We start from the raw sequence: 20855 nt of genomic DNA, 5'->3' as shown, positions 1-20855 counted from the left end.
AGGGGAAGAGTGGTTTAGGAATGTCTTGGGAGTAAAGTCAGGGGTTAGTGAGAGGACAAGAGCAAGGGAAGGAGTAGCACTACTCCTGAAACAGGAGTGGTAGGGAGTATGTGATAAAGTGTAAGAAACTAGATTCTAGATTGATATGAGTAAAATTGAAAGTAGATGGAAAGAGATAGGTGATTATTGGTGCATATGCACCTGGGCATGAGAAGAAAGATCATGAGAGGCAAGTGTTTTGGGAGCAACTGAGTGAGTGTGTTAGTGGTTTTGATGCACGGGACCGGGTTATAGTGATGGGTGATTTGAATGCAAAGGTGAGTAATGTGGCAGTTGAGGGAATAATTGGTGTACATGGGATGTTCAGTGTTGTAAATGGAAATGGTGAAGAGCTTGTAGATCTATGTCCTGAAAAAGGACTGGTTATTGGGAATACCTGATTTAAAAAGAGAAATATACATAGGTATACGTATGTAAGTAGGAGAGATGGCCAGAGAGCGTTATTGGATCACGTATTAATTGATAGGCGCGCGAAAGAGAGACTTTTGGATGTTAATGTGCTGAGAGGTGCAACTGGAGGGATGTCTGATAATTATCTTGTAGATGCGAAAGTGAAGATTTGTAGAGGTTTTCAGAGAAGAAGAGAAAATGTTGGGGTGAAGAGTGGTGAGAGTAAGTGAGCTTGGGAAGGAGACATGTGTGAGGAAGTACCAAGAGAGACTGAGTACAGAATGGAAAAAGGTGAGAACAAAGGATGTAAGGGGAGTTGGGGAGGAACGAGATGTATCTAGGGAAGCAGTGATGGCTTGTGCAAAAGATGCTTGTGACATGAGAGGCGTGGGTGGTGGGCAGATTAGAAAGGGTAGTGAGTGGTGGGATGAAGAAGTAAGATTATTAGTGAAAGTGAAGAGAGAGGCATTTGGACGATTTTTGCAGGGAAATAATGCAAATGACTGGGAGATGTATAAAAGAAAGAGGCAGGAGGTCAAGAGAAAGATGCAAGAGGTGAAAAAGAGGGGTGAGTGAGTATCATTAAATTTTAGGTAGAATAAAAAGATGTTTTGGAAGGAGGTAAATAAAGTCCGTAAGACAAGGGAAGAAATGGGAACATCAGCGAATTGGGCAAATGGGAAGTGATAACGAGTAGTGATGTGAGTAGATGGAGTGAGTATTTTGAAGGTTTGTTGAATGTGTTTGATGATAGAGTGGCAGATATAGGGTGTTTTGGTCGAGGTGGTGTGCAAAGTGAGAGGGTTACGGAGCATGATACGGTAAACAGAGAAGAGGTAGTAAAAGCTTTACGGAAGATGAAAGCCGGCAAGGCAGCGGGTTTGGATGGTATTGCAGTGGAATTTATTAACAAAGTGGGTGACTGTATTGTTGACTGGTTGGTAAGATTATTTAATGTATGTATGACTCATGGTGAGGTGCCTGAGGATTCGCGGAATGCTTGCATAGTGCCATGGTACAAAGGCAAAGGGGATAAAAGTGAGTGCTCAAATTACAGAGGTATAAGTTTGTTGAGTATTCCTGGAAATTATATGGGAGGGTATTGATTGAGAGGGTGAAGGCATTTACAGAGCATCAGATTGGGGAAGAGCAGTGTGGTTTCAGAAGTGGTAGAGGATGTGTGGATCAGGTGTTTGCTTTGAAGAATGTATGTGAGAAATACTTAGAAAAGCAAATGGGAATGTATGTAGCATTTATGGATCTGGAGAAGGCATATGATAGAGTTGATAGAGATGTTCTGTGGAAGGTATTAAGAATATATGGTGTGGAAGACAAGTTGTTAGAAGCAGTGAAAAGTTTTTATCGAGGATGTAAGGCATGTGTACGTGTAGGAAGAGAGGAAAGTGATTGGTTCTCAGTGAATGTCGGTTTGCGGCAGGGGTGCGTGATGTCTCCATGGTTGTTTAATTTGTTTATGGATGGGGTTGTCAGGAAGGTGAATGCAAGAGTCTTGGAGAGAGGGGCATGTATGCAGTCTGTTGTGGATGAGAGAGCTTGGGAAGTGAGTCAGTTGTTGTTCGCTGATGATATATCGCTGGTGGCTGATTCGAGTGATAAACTGCAGAAGCTGGTGACTGAGTTTGGTAAAGTGAGTGAAAGAAGAATGCTGAGAGTAAATGTGAATAAGAGCAGGGTTATTAGGTACAGTAGGGTTGAGGGACAAGTAAATTAGGAGGTGAGTTTGAATGGAGAAAAGCTGGAGGAAGTGAAGCGTTTTAGATATCTGGGAGTGGATTTGGCAGCGGATGGAATCATGGAAGCAGAAGTGAGTCACAGGGTGGGGGAGGGGGCGTAAGTTCTGGGAGCGTTGAAGAATGTGCGGAAGGCGAGAACATTATCTCGGAAAGCAAAAATGGGTATGTTTGAAGGAATAGTGGTTCCAACAATGTTATATGGTTGCGAGGCGTGGGCTATAGATAGGGTTGTGCGAAGAGGGTGGATGTGTTGGAAATGAGATGTTTGAGGACAATATGTGGTGTGAGGTGGTTTGATCGAGTAAGTAATGAAAGGGTAAGAGAGATGTGTGGTAATAAAAAGAGTGTGGTTGAGTTAGCAGAAGAGGGTGTTTTGAAGTGGTTTGGTCACATGGAGAGAATGAATGAAGAAAGATTGACAAAGAGGATATACGTGTCAGAGGTGGAGGGAACAAGGAGAAGTGTGAGACCCAATTGGAGGTGGAAGGATGGAGTGAAAAAGATTTTGAGCGATCGGGGCCTGAACATACAGGAGGGTGAAAGGCGTGCAAGGAATAGAGTGAATTGGAACGATGTGGTATACCGGGGTCGACGTGCTGTCAGTGGATTGAACCGAGGCATGTGAAGAGTCTGGGGTAAACCGTGGAAAGTTCTTGCGGGTCCTGGATGTGGAAAGGGAGCTGCGGTTTCGGTGCATTATACATGACAGCTAGAAACTGTGTGTGAACGAATGTGGCCTTTGTTGTCTTTTCCTTGCGCTACCTCGCGCACGTGCGGGGGGAGGGGGTTGTCATTTTCTGTGTGGCGGGGTGGAGACGGAAATGAATAAAGGTAGCAAGTATGAATTGTGTACATGTATATATATGTATATGTCTGCTTATGTAAATGTGCGTATGTGGTCGGGTATGTATATACATGTGTATGTGGATGGGATGGGCCATTCTTTCGTCTGTTTCCTTGCGCTACCTCACTAACGCGGGAGACAGCGACAAAGTATAATAATGAAATATTTATAACACACACACCCACACACATATATATATATATATATATATATATATATATATATATATATATATATATGTATATATATATATATATATATATATATATATATATATATATATATATATATATATATATATATATATATATATATATATATATATATATATATATATATATATATATATATATATATATATATATATATATATATATATATATATATATATATATATATATATATATATATATATATATATATATATATATATATATATAATATATATATATATATATATATATATATATATATACATATATATATATATATATATATATATATATATATATATATATATATATATATATATATATATATATATATATATATATATATATATATATATATATATATATATATATATATATATATATATATATATATATATATATATATATATATATATATATATATATATATATATATATATATGTGGTTTCAGAAGTGGTAGAGGATGTGTGGATCAGGTGTTTGCTTTGAAGAATGTATGTGAGAAATACTTAGAAAAGCAAATGGATTTGTATGTAGCATTTATGGATCTGGAGAAGGCATATGATAGAGTTGATAGAGTTGCTCTGTGGAAGGTATTAAGAATATATGGTGTGGGAGGAAAGTTGTTAGAAGCAGTTAAAAGTTTTTATCGAGGATGTAAGGCATGTGTACGTGTAGGAAGAGAGGAAAGTGATTGGTTCTCAGTGAATGTAGGTTTGCGGCAGGGGTGTGTGATGTCTCCATGGTTGTTTAATTTGTTTATGGATGGGGTTGTTAGGGAGGTGAATGCAAGAGTTTTGGAAAGAGGGGCAAGTATGAAGTCTGTTGGGGATGAGAGAGCTTGGGAAGTGAGTCAGTTGTTGTTCGCTGATGATACAGCGCTGGTGGCTGATTCATGTGAGAAACTGCAGAAGCTGGTGACTGAGTTTGGTAAAGTGTGTGGAAGAAGAAAGTTAAGAGTAAATGTGAATAAGAGCAAGGTTATTAGGTACAGTAGGGTTGAGGGTCAAGTCAATTGGGAGGTGAGTTTGAATGGAGAAAAACTGGAGGAAGTGAAGTGTTTTAGATATCTGGGAGTGGATCTGGCAGCGGATGGAACCATGGAAGCGGAAGTGGATCATAGGGTGGGGGAGGGGGCGAAAATTCTGGGAGCCTTGACGAATGTGTGGAAGTCGAGAACATTATCTCGGAAAGCAAAAATGGGTATGTTTGAAGGAATAGTGGTTCCAACAATGTTGTATGGTTGCGAGGCGTGGGCTATGGATAGAGTTGTGCGCAGGAGGATGGATGTGCTGGAAATGAGATGTTTGAGGACAATGTGTGGTGTGAGGTGGTTTGATCGAGTGAGTAACGTAAGGGTAAGAGAGATGTGTGGAAATAAAAAGAGCGTGGTTGAGAGAGCAGAAGAGGGTGTTTTGAAGTGGTTTGGGCACATGGAGAGGATGAGTGAGGACAGATTGACCAAGAGGATATATGTGTCGGAGGTGGAGGGAACGAGGAGAAGAGGGAGACCAAATTGGAGGTGGAAAGATGGAGTGAAAAAGATTTTGTGTGATCGGGGCCTGAACATGCAGGAGGGTGAAAGGAGGGCAAGGAATAGAGCGAATTGGAGCGATGTGGTATACCGGGGTTGACGTGCTGTCAGTGGATTGAATCAAGGCATGTGAAGCGTCTGGGGTAAACCATGGAAAGCTGTGTAGGTATGTATATTTGCGTGTGTGGACGTATGTATATACATGTGTATGGGGGTGGGTTGGGCCATTTCTTTCGTCTGTTTCCTTGCGCTACCTCGCAAACGCGGGAGACAGCGACAAAGTATAATAAATATATATATATATATATATATATATATATATATATATATATATATATATATATATATTTTTTTTTTTTTTTATACTTTGTCGCTGTCTCCCGCGTTTGCGAGGTAGCGCAAGGAAACAGACGAAAGAAATGGCCCAACCCCCCCCCCATACACATGTATATATATACGTCCACACACGCAAATATACATACCTACACAGCTTTCCATGGTTTACCCCAGACGCTTCACATGTCCTTGATTCAATCCACTGACAGCACGTCAACCCCGGTATACCACATCGCTCCAATTCACCTTATTCCTTGTCCTCCTTTCACCCTCCTGCATGTTCAGGCCCCGATCACACAAAATCTTTTTCACTCATCTTTCCACCTCCAATTTGGTCTCCCTCTTCTCGTTCCCTCCACCTCCGACATATATATCCTCTTGGTCAATCTTTCCTCACTCATTCTCTCCATGTGCCCAAACCACTTCAAAACACCCTCTTCTGCTCTCTCAACCACGCTCTTTTTATTTCCACACATCTCTCTTACCCTTACGTTACTCACTCGATCAAACCACCTCACACCACACATTGTCCTCAAACATCTCATTTCCAGCACATCCATCCTCCTGCGCACAACTCTATCCATAGCCCACGCCTCGCAACCATACAACATTGTTGGAACCACTATTCCTTCAAACATACCCATTTTTGCTTTCCGAGATAATGTTTTGACTTCCACGCATTCTTCAAGGCCCCCAGAATTTTCGCCCCCTCCCCCACATATATATATATTGGAAAGGATCACAAATTTGCGCGTGATCAAGTATATTCCTATGAGCCCAAGCGGAAAATGAAACATGATAAGTTCCCAAGTGCACTTTCGTGTAATAATCACATCATCAGCGGAGACACAAGAGAGAAATAATAGTCAGTTGATGTACAACGAAGAGACGTAGCTAGGACGCCATTTAGTAAACATGTGATTGTCCAAGACAGACAACTAGCGTATCATAAACTTATCATGTGTACAAAAAGGTGAATTGTTTACATATTTTATCAACAATAAAGTTATCCAGATTGTATAGACGTTCACTAATATTAAGGTTATTATTCTTTGTGTATTTGATAACAGAAGATTGAATTATATTTCTCGTGGTAATAGAGTTGATAACTGAGATGGCGTTTACTAACATGATCTTGTTTGCTAATATGGTCTTGTTTATGAGTATGGTTTTGTTTACTAATATGGTCTTCTTTACTAAAGTGCTAATTTGCACAATATGTGATGACTCTGAAAATAGATATTGACTCAGTTATTTGTATCACACGCGATACATACAAAGTTGTTCACTGTGAATATATTTCTAATTCAAGGATCAAAGACCAGGGTTGCAAGGTATAGCAAACTAAAATGCTACGAAATGATTGCTCATTAAACATATCACAACTGGTAGAATAGATGGATGATATCTAAACTTGGACCACATATACTACGTGCCAATATCAACTGATGATCAGTTTTGGGAAGTCAAGGATTTAGTCATACGTAATGAAACAGTTCTAAATACTTGCGTATGAAGTGTTCGAAGACTTGATCATTGGATACAGACTAGATTAGTACCACAACATGTGAATGAGCTTTAGGGGTCGGGGTTCAAAGGTCAGTTTCAAAGAGAACGTCCGTTATATGTGTACATAACCAAGCGCAATGATCATTAATGTTATACAAAGACACTGTCATGTGTCTATCATGTAACAGTGTGGTGGGTCAGAGACACTGTCTTATGTCTATCATGTAAGAGTGTGGTGGTCAGAGACACTGTCATGTGTCTATCATGTAACAGTGTGGTGGGCAGAGACACTGTTATGTCTATCATGTAACAGTGTGGTGGTCAGAGACACTGTCATGTGTCTGTCATGTAACAGTGTGGTGGGCACAGACACGGTGTTCATGTCTATTATGTAACAGTGTGGTGGTCAGAGACATTGTCATGTGTTTATCAAGTAACAGTGTGGTGGGCAGAGACACAGGATTATAGTACAGAGGATCATCTTGATCTTCACGTACACAGGACCCGGTACCTGCACGTCTCCTGTACCTCGGGACTTCCCTCGCTGTTACTGACTTTCTGAACATGATCTTCAAGGGTCCGATAACTCCGTCAGTACAGACTCGTGCAGTAACCACTGGGATATCCTATATGGTTCTGGGAAGTCACTCACATCTGTTTCATTCATCAATTGAGCAACGTCCACTTTAACATCAGCTTTATCCATATTTCGTATATTCGGAAAATCTACTCCATCTGTCTTACCGCTACTTGTGAATGTTTTTGGCAAAACATCAGTGACTATATAACAGCACCAGTCTGAAAAAAAATTTTCCTGTAACTTTTATTCGAACTCCCATCTCTTTAACATAAGATAATAATATTTTCGAATGCACTTGATGCATATATAATCATTTAAGAGATAAAATTTGTAATTGTTAACGACTATTTTCCGTCGTAAAGTCTCATCGCAGGGGGTCCGTCCCCTTGCGAAGGCCACCTTTGCAACGTTCCAATAATTCATGTCATAGTCATACCAGCCAGCCAATCAGGGTCGACCTGCGTCGCATTACCATGTTCTTGAATACGACGATGCAAAGCTTCGTCGCTTTCGCAAAGTCGACCACCCGTCATACGGTTCTTGAATGCGAGCCCCTGTGTCAACACTTCATCAGAGTGGTCGGTCGGTCGGTCAGTTGGTCTCGCTTATAATGAAGTTGGAATCTGGAAAAATGGAAAATTATGAAGTTATGCTTAGATATAAGACCTGCTCAAGATGAGGGAGATGTATGCATGGCTGGCTCATGTAATCCCAGGATACCGGAGGGTGGAATTTTTTTTCTTTTGCTTCCGAGACATTACAGGATTGAAATATGTGGTGCCTGGATTAATGAGTTATGGTTAAAACGATGATGAATTTTCTGAGCGAAAGAGGTGGTTGTTCTATTCACGCACAGAGAAATAAAAGATCGAGATTCAGAAGTATATCATAATTACTTTAGTTTGTACGATAGTTAGTTAGTACGGTAGGATATTGGAGATACTGGATCACAATCCCATCCACCATTTGTTTATCAGAATGTCATCACATGAATGACGCAAGAGAACAATCTCCATGTGAGGTGAGGGATATGAATGAAGGCGTGGAGAGCTACCTAGTAGTGCCAGAGACCTTAAATCATATGGCTTATGTAAACGGTGATTATGACATATTGAGAGTAGATTGTAACTACCTAAATGGCAAGGCAGAATTTTACTGATAAATGAGCTGGATCAAGTTTATGAGTAATAAGAAAGTTTATATCATTCTAGAACACTTGATGACGAATAAGACGCCAGGATGATATGTGAAGGTTCCTCGAGAGTGGGAAAAGTCTGTGTGTTGGTATGTACAGACACCAGTACTGGACATGGAGGCTGTAGCCACACAGTGAAGCCTAGATAGAAAAAGCAAAAACAAGAACAACAACAAGAGTAGCATGACAGACAGAAAAATAGGTCGATATGAAGTGAAGATCTCAGGGATAAAGAGCAGAAAATGTTAGGCCATGACGATTGTTTATGTATCATTCATTTCTAAGAGGAAATTCATGTAATGAAAATATAATGAGGGAGAATGTTTTAGATGTATGTCAGAGGCAACAAGAGAAGTTTGAGGCACAAAACAATTATGAAAACAGGAACTTGTTGAAATTGATGAAACTGAAACTTTCAGACTCTGGGAAGAAAACTAGAGACAGTGGAGTAAAGTGAAACAAAAGTATATATGCATACGAAAGTCTTTAATGAATGTATGGTGAGGGTAATATGCATAGATGAAAGAAGACTTAGGTTGAAGTTACAAGGTACAAATGATGGATGAGAGGAATAACCTGAGAGAGGGAAAGCAAACAAGTATAAAGAAAATATGGTATGGGATTAGCAAGTCACTTGGTGGAAAATGATCTCGTAGGGAAGTGTATGGAGGACTGTACAGAGACATGACGAGAGTCTTCTGCTGTACCTCTGACGTACGTGGGAGGAAGTCATACCAGTAAGTGGGGATGGAGAGAGCACATGTGACGAGGTTACCAGTTCCCTCAGGAGACTCGGGCATCGGGTGTTGGTGACGTCACAACCCATGATAAAGGAAGGTGGAGACGCGATGCTTTTAGGAGCTTCTGTTTACTGTATGACAGAGGATGGCGGGAGGTATGTGTTACTGTACTGGACGGATATGTTAATCTTGTAACTTTAAAAAGGAACATAAATGATAATGGAGAGAATCATGCTTGATTTAGTTTGTTGCCAAAGGAGTAGTTCATAACAATGCAGTAACAAGTGATATTATGTAACAGATAAGAGAAAATTCGATATGAAGATGTGCCTGAGTTGTCTATCTCAATATGCTACTTGATAAAAAAAAAACCGTAAGAGATGTATGTGACATTTGTGGATTAAACGGACTTGACTTGTGGAATGCTGAAGTATACACAGGATTGGCAAAGACTTACAGTTGGCAGAATCCATTTACGAAATAAAGGCCGTATCATATCAAGTGAGAATGTTAGAGCTGAACTATGGGTAGGTCAGAGATGGCTGGTCTCTAGTTGTATTCCCTGTTTGCACTGATAGCTTGTGGGTGGTATTACTGCAAAGATCATACAGAGAAGATTTAACCTAAATATACAGGAGAAGAGGGGAGTCTTGGAAGTATTATCATGTGCATGATAAGTGAGGTGGTAGCACATCTGTAGGTTTTAGTGAGGGTGAAAGACATGGAGTTTCAAGACATATAATCAGACATGAACAAAAAGAGAATTAAGATTTTGAAAAAGTTCATATATTTTTGACGTCAATGTTTAAGAAACGATAATAGAGACGTGATCAGGTGGTCAAGGAAATATAGATGGCTCTCACCTTCACTGATAAGCTGTGTGGCAGACAACCAGTGTGCTGGTGTACAGAGGACCGAGGGAAGGTGAGGCAGCCCACGTCTGTGTTGCCAGTGAAGCAAAGCGAGAGTATGGAAGGATGGCCACCAGAGGCTGTGGTGCACACAATAATGCTCCTCAAATGATGGTCAGAGTCTACATGGGTTGAAGGGAGGAAGAATTATTGATAACCATATGATGCTGATAACTTACTGGCTGAAGAAATTAAAGTGATAAGAACTAAGATGGTATGGATGTATGAAGAAATAGGGTAAGAACTGAAGATAGAATTAATATATACGTACACACACACACACACACACACACACACACACACACACACACACACACACACACACACATACAGACACACACACACACACACACACACACACACACACACACACACACACACACACACACACACACACACACACACACACACACACACACACACACACACACACACACACACACACACACACACACACACACACACATACAGACACACACACACACACACACACACACACACACACACACACACACACACACACATACAGACACACACACACACACACATACAGACACACACACACACACACACACACACACACATACAGACACACACACACACACACACACACACACACACACACACACACACACACAAACATACACACACACACACACACACACACACACACACACACACACACACACACACACACACACACACACATACAGACACACACACACACACACACACACACACACACACACACACACACACACACACACACACACACACACACACACACACACACATACAGACACACACACACACACACACACACACACACACACACACACACACACACACACACACATACAGACACACACACACACACACACACACACACACACACACACACACACACACACACACACACACACACACACACACACACACACACACACACACACACACACACACACACACACACACACACACACACACACACACACACACACACACACACACACACACACACACACACACACACACACACACACACACACACACACACACACACACACACACACACACACACACACACACACACACACACACAGACACACACACACACACACACACACACACACACACACACACACACACACACACACACACACACACACACACACACACACACACACACACACACACACACACACACACACACACACACACACACACACACACACACACACACACACACACACACACACACACACACACACACACACACACACACACACACACACACACACACACACACACACACACACACACACACACACACACACACACAAACACACACACACACACACACACACACACACACACACACACACACACACACACACACACACACACACAACACACACACACACACACACACACACACACACACACACACACACACACACACACACACACACACACACACACACACACACACACAACATACAGACACACACACACACACACACACACACACACACACATACAGACACACACACACACACACACACACACACACACACACACACACACACACACACACACACACATGTATGGACTCCAATCATAGCAATAGATTTTGCATCATTATCGCCCACTCGGATTTTAGAGTAAGTACTTTCTCTTATCCTTTTACTGATGTAATTGATTGTGCATTATGCACCAAGTGGTCCACATTGCGTCTTAATGAGAGTAATATATTAAGTGAATATCTGTAAAATACATGATGTATGATGATGATGATGATGATGATGATGATGATGATGATGATGATGATGATGATGATGATGATGATGATGATGATGATGATGATGATGATGATGATGATGATGATGATGAGGACAGGTGCAAGGTTCAGTAATAACGCTAACGTATATCTGGGAATCAGCTAATTATATCATCGTCATTAGCTGAATAAGCAGCTCAGTATCACCAGCTAAGCAAGATCTTTATACCCTCAGCTAACTATAGCTTTTATGTTATATGTTTACAACAACTTTATGACAACAGCTGACCAAGACTGTTATGTCAGCCGTCGACCAAGGTTGCTGACAACAGCTGACCAAGACTGTTATGTCAGCCGTCGACCAAGGTTGCTGACAACAGCTGACCAAGACTGTTATGTCAGCTGTCGACCAAGGTTGCTGACAACAGCTGACCAAGACTGTTATGTCAACCGTCGACCAAGGTTGCTGACAACAGCTTACCAAGACTGTTATGTCAGCCGTCGACCAAGGTTGCTGACAACAGCTACCAAGACTGTTATGTCAGCCGTCGACCAAGGTTGCTGACAACAGCTGACCAAGACTGTTGTGTCAACCGTCGACCAAGGTTGCTGACAACAGCTGACCAAGACTGTTATGTCAACCGTCGACCAAGGTTGCTGACAACAGCTTACCAAGACTGTTATGTCAGCCGTCGACCAAGGTTGCTGACAACAGCTGACCAAGACTGTTATGTCAGCCGTCGACCAAGGTTGCTGACAACAGCTGACCAAGACTGTTGTGTCAACCGTCGACCAAGGTTGCTGACAACAGCTGACCAAGACTGTTATGTCAACCGTCGACCAAGGTTGCTGACAACAGCTTACCAAGACTGTTATGTCAGCCGTCGACCAAGGTTGCTGACAACAGCTGACCAAGACTGTTATGTCAGCCGTCGACCAAGGTTGCTGACAACAGCTGACCAAGACTGTTATGTCAGCCGTCGACCAAGGTTGCTGACAACAGCTGACCAAGACTGTTGTGTCAACCGTCGACCAAGGTTGCTGACAACAGCTGACCAAGACTGTTATGTCAGCCGTCGACCAAGGTTGCTGACAACAGCTGACCAAGACTGGTCCAGCAAGACTCATGTCATCAGCCAGAGAGGAAGGTAAGTTACCATGAGAACAAGACAGAAGAGATCAGTATGCCAGCCAGTACTGTAGATGGACCAAGGGTTTCAGATCTGTAAATTTTTTTCTAAAATGACCATTTTGTTCTTTCTTTGTTAATGTAGGACTTGTCCTTACTACCAGTCATCAGAGTAATGTTATATATTTGTGGCTGGGGAGGAGAATCATATCCCTGGGAGGAGGGGTGGAAGAACACCACTCACGTAGCTCCTGTGTTCCCTAAAAGATGATTAAGAGAGGCGAGAGCGGGGAGTGATGATCCCAACCTCCCCCACCGTCTTTAAATTTCTAAGAGAAAACACAGAAGAGCCAAAGGAAGAATTTTTTTCTCAAAAGCTTATTCAAATATTCCCGATGCTACCTCCGTAAGGGGAGAAACAGCCAAGTATGGAAATGAAAGATAATCGAAGAAAACAGAGTTAACTCAAAGAAATGGAGAAGTATAAAGATTTTGAGTCATACAAAAATCTACAATAACGTTTCACATTTAATGAAAAATCGCGGAAGATTCTTATGATATTGCAGGTGGCAGGTGTGAACACGTACATCTTTCTTTGTCTTATATCTTGTGAATATGTTACTTCACGGGAGGAAAGCACTCGCCTAAGTCTTCCAGTTGTGATCTATAACTTAGTGTTGCTTTCTCTTGGAGCGAATCATTCTCATGAAAACTTTGACACGTACAACAGTTTTCCCTTGTGATTAACTATTCTCCCAGCTGGCTCTCTTACTTTAGATTTAGCTTTCCATCTGAAGACCATGAATTAGCCTAAGTCTTTCATCAAGTTTGAGCCATCAACTCACGGTATTATACGTGAAATTTACAACCAGATGTTTTATATTCTGGAGTCGTCACACACTTTCCCTCTGATGCTGGATGGTTGGTTGTTTGGGATGTTCTTTCCCAGAAATTCTTTATATATACAGGGTTGGCTGGCGCGGCATTCTAAGCAAATATATTTTTCTTTTCTTTCCTTTTGTATTAACATGCAAATAACCACTCTCGTAGAAATCTCCAGTTCTCCAGCAGTGCTCTTACTGTTTGAATGCCTCTGTATTCCTTTGTATTCCTTTATATTCTTCTGAATACATACAAAGTTTACATCAAAAATCATTCATGCACATGATACTTCCATGAGAAGTTTGCAGAACCTGCTGTGTTGTTCCTTCTCCTCCTACCATGTCCGTCGACGCACTGCATTTCAACATTTGAAAGAAATATTCAAATTCCTACAATTTCCTCCTCAAGGGACGAATGGTTGTAACTTCCTTATTTCTATGTTTGTTTCTGATAATTTTCTGATGTTTTTCATCGCATTCAAGGCAACAGAGGAGGAGCAAGTCTTCATTCAGAATGTTACTGTCCACTTGTTACTTAAAGTTACGGCGCAGCTGGAGCACCCGCCCAACACTTCACCACCTCCTCACATGCTCCCGGCCAACGCCTCCCCACCTCCTCACATGATCCCTGCCAACACCTCCTCGTCTCCTCACATGATCCCTGCCAACACCTCCCCACCTCCTCACATGATCCCTGCCAACACCTCCCCACCTCCTCACATGATCCCTGCCAACACCTCCCCACCTCCAAACACGCTCCCGGCCAACACCTCCCCACCTCCCCACACGCTCCCGGCCAACACACCCCCCCCCCCCCTCCTCACATGATCCAGGCCAACACCTCCCCACTTTCTCACATGATCCCGGCCAACACCTCCCCACCTCCTCACATGCTCCCGGCCAACACCTCCCCACCTCCTCACATGCTCCCGGCCAACACCTCCCCACCTCCTCACATGCTCCCGGCCAACACCTCCCCACCTCCTCACATGCTCCCGGCCTACACCTCCCCACCTTCTTACAGTCATCAAGTGGAGGTCACACCTCCTGCACCACTTGTCTTCCCCAGTAGACCACAGATATTAAGAACGACCAACAATTCATCACCGTCAGCTGCACACTGTCTTTCCACCACCATCAGCTAGTAATGTGTTTCAGGTCACTATCAATTATATAGGGGGACCCTCATCACAATTAGCTGTAGTGAATTTCTCGTTAACATCAAGAGTGGAAGGATTTCAATAGTCCTCATGTAAAGAGGGACCTGCCACTGCAATCAGTTGTGGAGAAAGCCCATTATAAGCTGTATGAGGAAGCATTCCATCATGAGCTGTAGGAGTACTACATCCTACATCAGATGCAGAGTCACGTCCTACTATCGTCATCTGCAAGCTAACTTCCCACCACCACCATGAACCGTGGAGTGACTCCTCCTCACCATCAACTCCAGGGTGACCCCCTTTCGCTATCAGCTTTAAGAGACCGTCAGTACTGTGAGCAGTACAGTGACCTTCCGCCACCATCATCTGTAAAGTGCCCGGTTAACGTCACCCGCAAAACGACTCCTCGTTAATCTTGTGGTGGTTTCCTCCACTACCAACAGATGCAGAGGAATCTTTTCTTATATGAGCCTTAAAAGGACTTTATCACTACCAGCTGTAGAGTGACCTTTCATCCCATCAACTGTCGTAACTTTCCTGATCATGATACACAGAATGATCTTAAACCTTCATATGCCTGACCTTTCTGTAGTGCTTATCGTAGACTGGCCGCCTGCCATGACCAACCCAAGTCACTCGGCTGAAAAGTATCTTCCCGCCACCGTCGGCTGTAGACTGACCTTTGTTTACAAAGTGGCTTCCCATTATCACCAGATGCGGAGTGACGTGTCACCAACGTCTGTTGTAAAGTGACCGCCCATTATCAACACCTGTAAGGCTATCCCAACCATAACCAGCTCAGAGTGTCGACTGATTACCATCAGATGTAGAATGACCTCCCACTGCCATCACCAGTAGAGAACCTCCATCCCCATAACCTGCAGAATGACCCCAAGTCTAGCATCTATCAGCTGGTCTGTTAACTTTCATTGTATCTAGCTTTACCTCTTATCTACAGGAACACTCTATTACCAGATGACCCGTATGTTCCATCACTTAATACTCGACCTCTGGACTTGGATCTTGTGCCCAACACTCCTGTTCACCGTTAAGGTGTTATTTAACAATAACTGGAAGACTGATGCTGGGCCTCAGCACTGGCATGGATTTTCCGTTATCAAGCGACTGTATCCTAAAGTGAGGGAAGAGGGTGCTATCCCATGGCCAGGTACAGATGGAGTTACCTGTGTGTACTTCGGGTCGTTGTTACTTTAAAGATCATGAGCTAAAATAATCCACCTTAACAAGTGCAGGAAACGTGTAAGGTAAACCTTATGAATTTTCCATCTATTAAACAACCACATAATCATCATCTGAGTCTGTCGTATGATGACGGATTTGCTGGATAAGATTAGTTTCCTGCAGTTCTTGAGATACGCAAGATTTTCTTTCCCAGCTTCTGATTTCTGATTTTCTTTTGTTTCCTGAAGCTCGAGGATGATAAAGCACTTCACATATTTACGTAATCATCTGCATTTTGATATCACAGTAAAATAAGTCTCCACGAGAACTGTGGAACTGTATTACTCTTATATAAGACTACGTGTGAGATTACTTACAGTTAGCCCAGCGGTTCCCAGGTGTATATGACTTTCCTCCAAGTGGCTCAGCCGAATTCTTACATCTCTTTATACACTCATTTCTGGACAGAATCTTTCATCCACATTCCTGTGTGTAACCATCAAAACAAAGACCTACACTTTAGTGGTGGTTACCGGGATGGGTTGCATAATGAAAAAGGTTCAGGTGTTGGTTAAAGTTGTCTGGTCTGTACGTAAGTGCAGACGAGGTCCGACCCAGCATGATAAACATCTCCGGAGAAGAAGTCAGTAACTGTAGCACTGCCACACTCCGCAGGACTGAAGATCATTATCAAGACGAGGTCTACAGTACTTCACAAATCGTCACGCACGTTTAGCGTCACATGAATATGAAGACAAATACAAGCATGTGTTCATCCAGACACACACAACACGTACACAACACCAGATACAACTCTGAATGACACCATGCCATAAGCTACAAGGTACATAGCTAAATATTACTTTAGCTTCTGAAGTATTGACAACAAAAACAACCCGGGTCAGGCTGAGACCTGGCAACAAGATCAGCTCGCAAAAGGCTCCCGACTCCTTACTTGAATGTATGATGGGGTCAGGCATTTGGCTGTCTTCACTCTATCACTTCGTCGTACAGGACATTCTCAGTAAGATATATTATTATATGATTATCAACATTTTCATCCTTGGTATGTTGCATCAGTAACTTTCGCTTGTTGTTACTGGTGGATCTAATACTGCAGCTGTAAACATTACGTTTATAAACTTCGTAGTTAGGTTCATTACCCTAAGATACATATGCCACAAATTTACTTACATTAGCATTAAATAACCATAATTTTGCTCACAACATTAAACTCCCGCAGCGCTACACGCACACCGTCAACAGTTCGTCAAGGACTTTTCAGTAAGAACTGTACATAAACACAGTTATTTGATGAAGGATCAAATCTAACGCATACGTATGTATCAAGTGATCTGGAAACTCATTTGAGAAATAACTGTAGAACATTTAGAGGACCACCACTTAATCAGCTATTCGTAACGTAGTATTTTTCATTTATTCTATGATATCATCAACTTATAAGAGTAAGAAAATACTCAGCAAGCTTTTCACATCACATTTAGGACAACACTGTACTTCTCATATTTGGTCATCGTACCTAGAATAACATAAAGAGGTAATGCAGAAGTTCTAGGGAGGACAACAAAGATGATTGATATTAAGAGCGTTGAGTTACAGAGGGTAGGCCAGAAACCTTAAGTTTGTCCACCACAGAAGAGAGACGACTGAGAGGTGACCTGTGATCGCAGCTTGTATTATTTACAACCACAATGATGACGTAGACAGTGAACTGTTCTTTGAAGGATGTATGGATGAAACATCTAGAGACCATACAAGAAATTACGCAAAAAACTTGTTGAAAAAATTCAAAGAAGTACTTTTAGAGTATAAAGATGGTGAATGAATGGAATAAACTGAAAGACATGGTTATTGCAGACAGCATACAGAAGTTTGAAAGAATGAATGATGATGAATGATATACAAGAAAGGGGCCTAGAGAGTGTAAAACTCCCTCCTCGTACAGTGCAATAGGTAATAACACACAGCCCACAACCAATCCCAGCTGTTCATCTTCCCCTCGGGTTTGGTCAATAGATAACGTAAGCTGCAGTGTGCGTGTGTGTGTATGTATGTGTGTGTGTGTGTGTGTGTGTGTGTGTGTGTGTGTGTGTGTGTGTGTGTGTGTGTGTGTGTGAGCTTACGAGGAAAGACATAGCACATGTTTAGAAACAGGACAACATGAGTCTAAAACTTTCTCCACTTAACACTGCAATCACTACAAACTGCTACAAGAACATCCAACTCGCGAGCATTGTGATAGATAAATGTATATCATATATCATCTTCATTTTTTTTGTGACATTCATTTTTGTGACATTCATTTTTTTTTTTCATTCATTTCAAGCTAAAAGTTTGTTTTATAAATTGTTTTTTACATTTTTCATATGTATATATATGTATGTGTGTGTGTGTGTGTGTATGTGCGTATGTATGTGTATGTGTGTGTGTGTGTATATGTATATATATATGTATATTGTCCCTGGGGATGGGGGTGAGAGAGTGCTTCCCACGTGTTCCTCGCGTGTCGTAGAAGGCGGCTGGAGGGGACGGGAGCGGGGGGCCGGAAATCCTCCCCTCCTTGTATTAACTTTCTAAAATGGGAAACAGAAGAAGGAGTCACGCGGGGAGTGATCATCCTCCTCGAAGGCTCAGAGTGGGATGCCTAAATGTGTGTGGATGTAACCAAGATGTGAAAAAAGGAGAAATAGGTAGTATGTTTGAGGAAAGGAACCTGGATGTTTTGGCTCTGAGTGAAACGAAGCTCAAGGGTAAAGGGGAAGAGTGGTTTGGAAATGTCTGGGGAGTGAAGTCAGGGGTTAGTGAGAGGACAAGAGCAAGGGAAGGAGTAGCAATACTCCTGAAACAGGAGTTGTGGGAGTATGTGATAGAATGCAAGAAAGTAAATTCTCGATTAATATGGGTAAAACTGAAAGTCGATGGAGAGAGGTGGGTGATTATTGGTGCATATGCACCTGGGCATGAGAAGAAAGATCATGAGAGGCAAGTGTTTTGGGAGCAGCTAAATGAGTGTGTTAGCGGTTTTGATGCACGAGACCGGGTTATAGTGATGGGTGATTTGAATGCAAAGGTGAGTAATGTGGCAGTTGAGGGAATAATTGGTATGCATGGGGTGTTCAGTGTTGTAAATGGAAATGGTGAAGAGCTTGTAGATTTATGTGCTGAAAAAGGACTGATGATTGGGAATACCTGGTTTAAAAAGCGAGATATACATAAGTATACTTATGTAAGTAGGAGAGATGGCCAGAGAGCGTTATTGGATTACGTGTTAATTGACAGGCGCGCGAAAGAGAGACTTTTGGATGTTAATGTGCTGAGAGGTGCAACTGGAGGGATGTCTGATCATTATCTTGTGGAGGCTAAGGTGAAGATTAGTATGGGTTTTCAGAAAAGAGGAGTGAATGTTGGGGTGAAGAAGGTGGTGAGAGTAAGTGAGCTTGGGAAGGAGACCTGTGTGGGGAAGTACCAGGAGAGACTGTGTACAGAATGGAAAAAGGTGAGAACAATGGAAGTAAGGGGAGTGGGGGAGGAATGGGATGTATTTAGGGAATCAGTGATGGATTGCGCAAAAGATGCTTGTGGCATGAGAAGAGTGGGAGGTGGGCTGTTTAGAAAGGGTAGTGAGTGGTGGGATGAAGAAGTAAGAGTATTAGTGAAAGAGAAGAGAGAGGCATTTGGACGATTTTTGCAGGGAAAAAATGCAATTGAGTGGGAGAAGTATAAAAGAAAGAGACAGGAGGTCAAGAGAAAGGTGCAAGAGGTGAAAAAAAGGGCAAATGAGAGTTGGGGTGAGAGACTATCAGTAAATTTTAGGGAGAATAAAAAGATGTTCTGGAAGGAGGTAAATAGGGTGCGTAAGACAAGGGAGCAAATGGGAACTTCAGTGAAGGGCGCAAATGGGGAGGTGATAACAAGTAGCAGTGATGTGAGAAGGAGATGGAATGAGTATTTTGAAGGTTTGTTGAATGTGTCTGATGACAGAGTGGCAGATATAGGGTGTTTTGGTCGAGGTGGTGTGCAAAGTGAGAGGGTTAGGGAAAATGATTTGGTAAACAGAGAAGAGGTAGTAAAAGCTTTGCGGAAGATGAAAGCCGGCAAGGCAGCAGGTTTGGATGGTATTGCAGTGGAATTTATTAAAAAAGGGGGTGACTGTATTGTTGACTGGTTGGTAAGGTTATTTAATGTATGTATGACTCATGGTGAGGTGCCTGAGGATTGGCGGAATGCGTGCATAGTGCCATTGTACAAAGGCAAAGGGGATAAGAGTGAGTGCTCAAATTACAGAGGTATAAGTTTGTTGAGTATTCCTGGTAAATTATATGGGAGGGTATTGATTGAGAGGGTGAAGGCATGTACAGAGCATCAGATTGGGGAAGAGCAGTGCGGTTTCAGAAGTGGTAGAGGATGTGTGGATCAGGTGTTTGCTTTGAAGAATGTATGTGAGAAATACTTAGAAAAGCAAATGGATTTGTATGTAGCATTTATGGATCTGGAGAAGGCATATGATAGAGTTGATAGAGATGCTCTGTGGAAGGTATTAAGAATATATGGTGTGGGAGGCAAGTTGTTAGAAGCAGTGAAAAGTTTTTATCGAGGATGTAAGGCATGTGTACGTGTAGGAAGAGAGGAAAGTGAT

Source organism: Panulirus ornatus, chromosome 69 (genome assembly GCF_036320965.1).
Source record: "Panulirus ornatus isolate Po-2019 chromosome 69, ASM3632096v1, whole genome shotgun sequence".
Lineage (NCBI taxonomy): Eukaryota > Metazoa > Arthropoda > Malacostraca > Decapoda > Palinuridae > Panulirus > Panulirus ornatus.
This window is presented reverse-complemented; position numbering follows the sequence as displayed.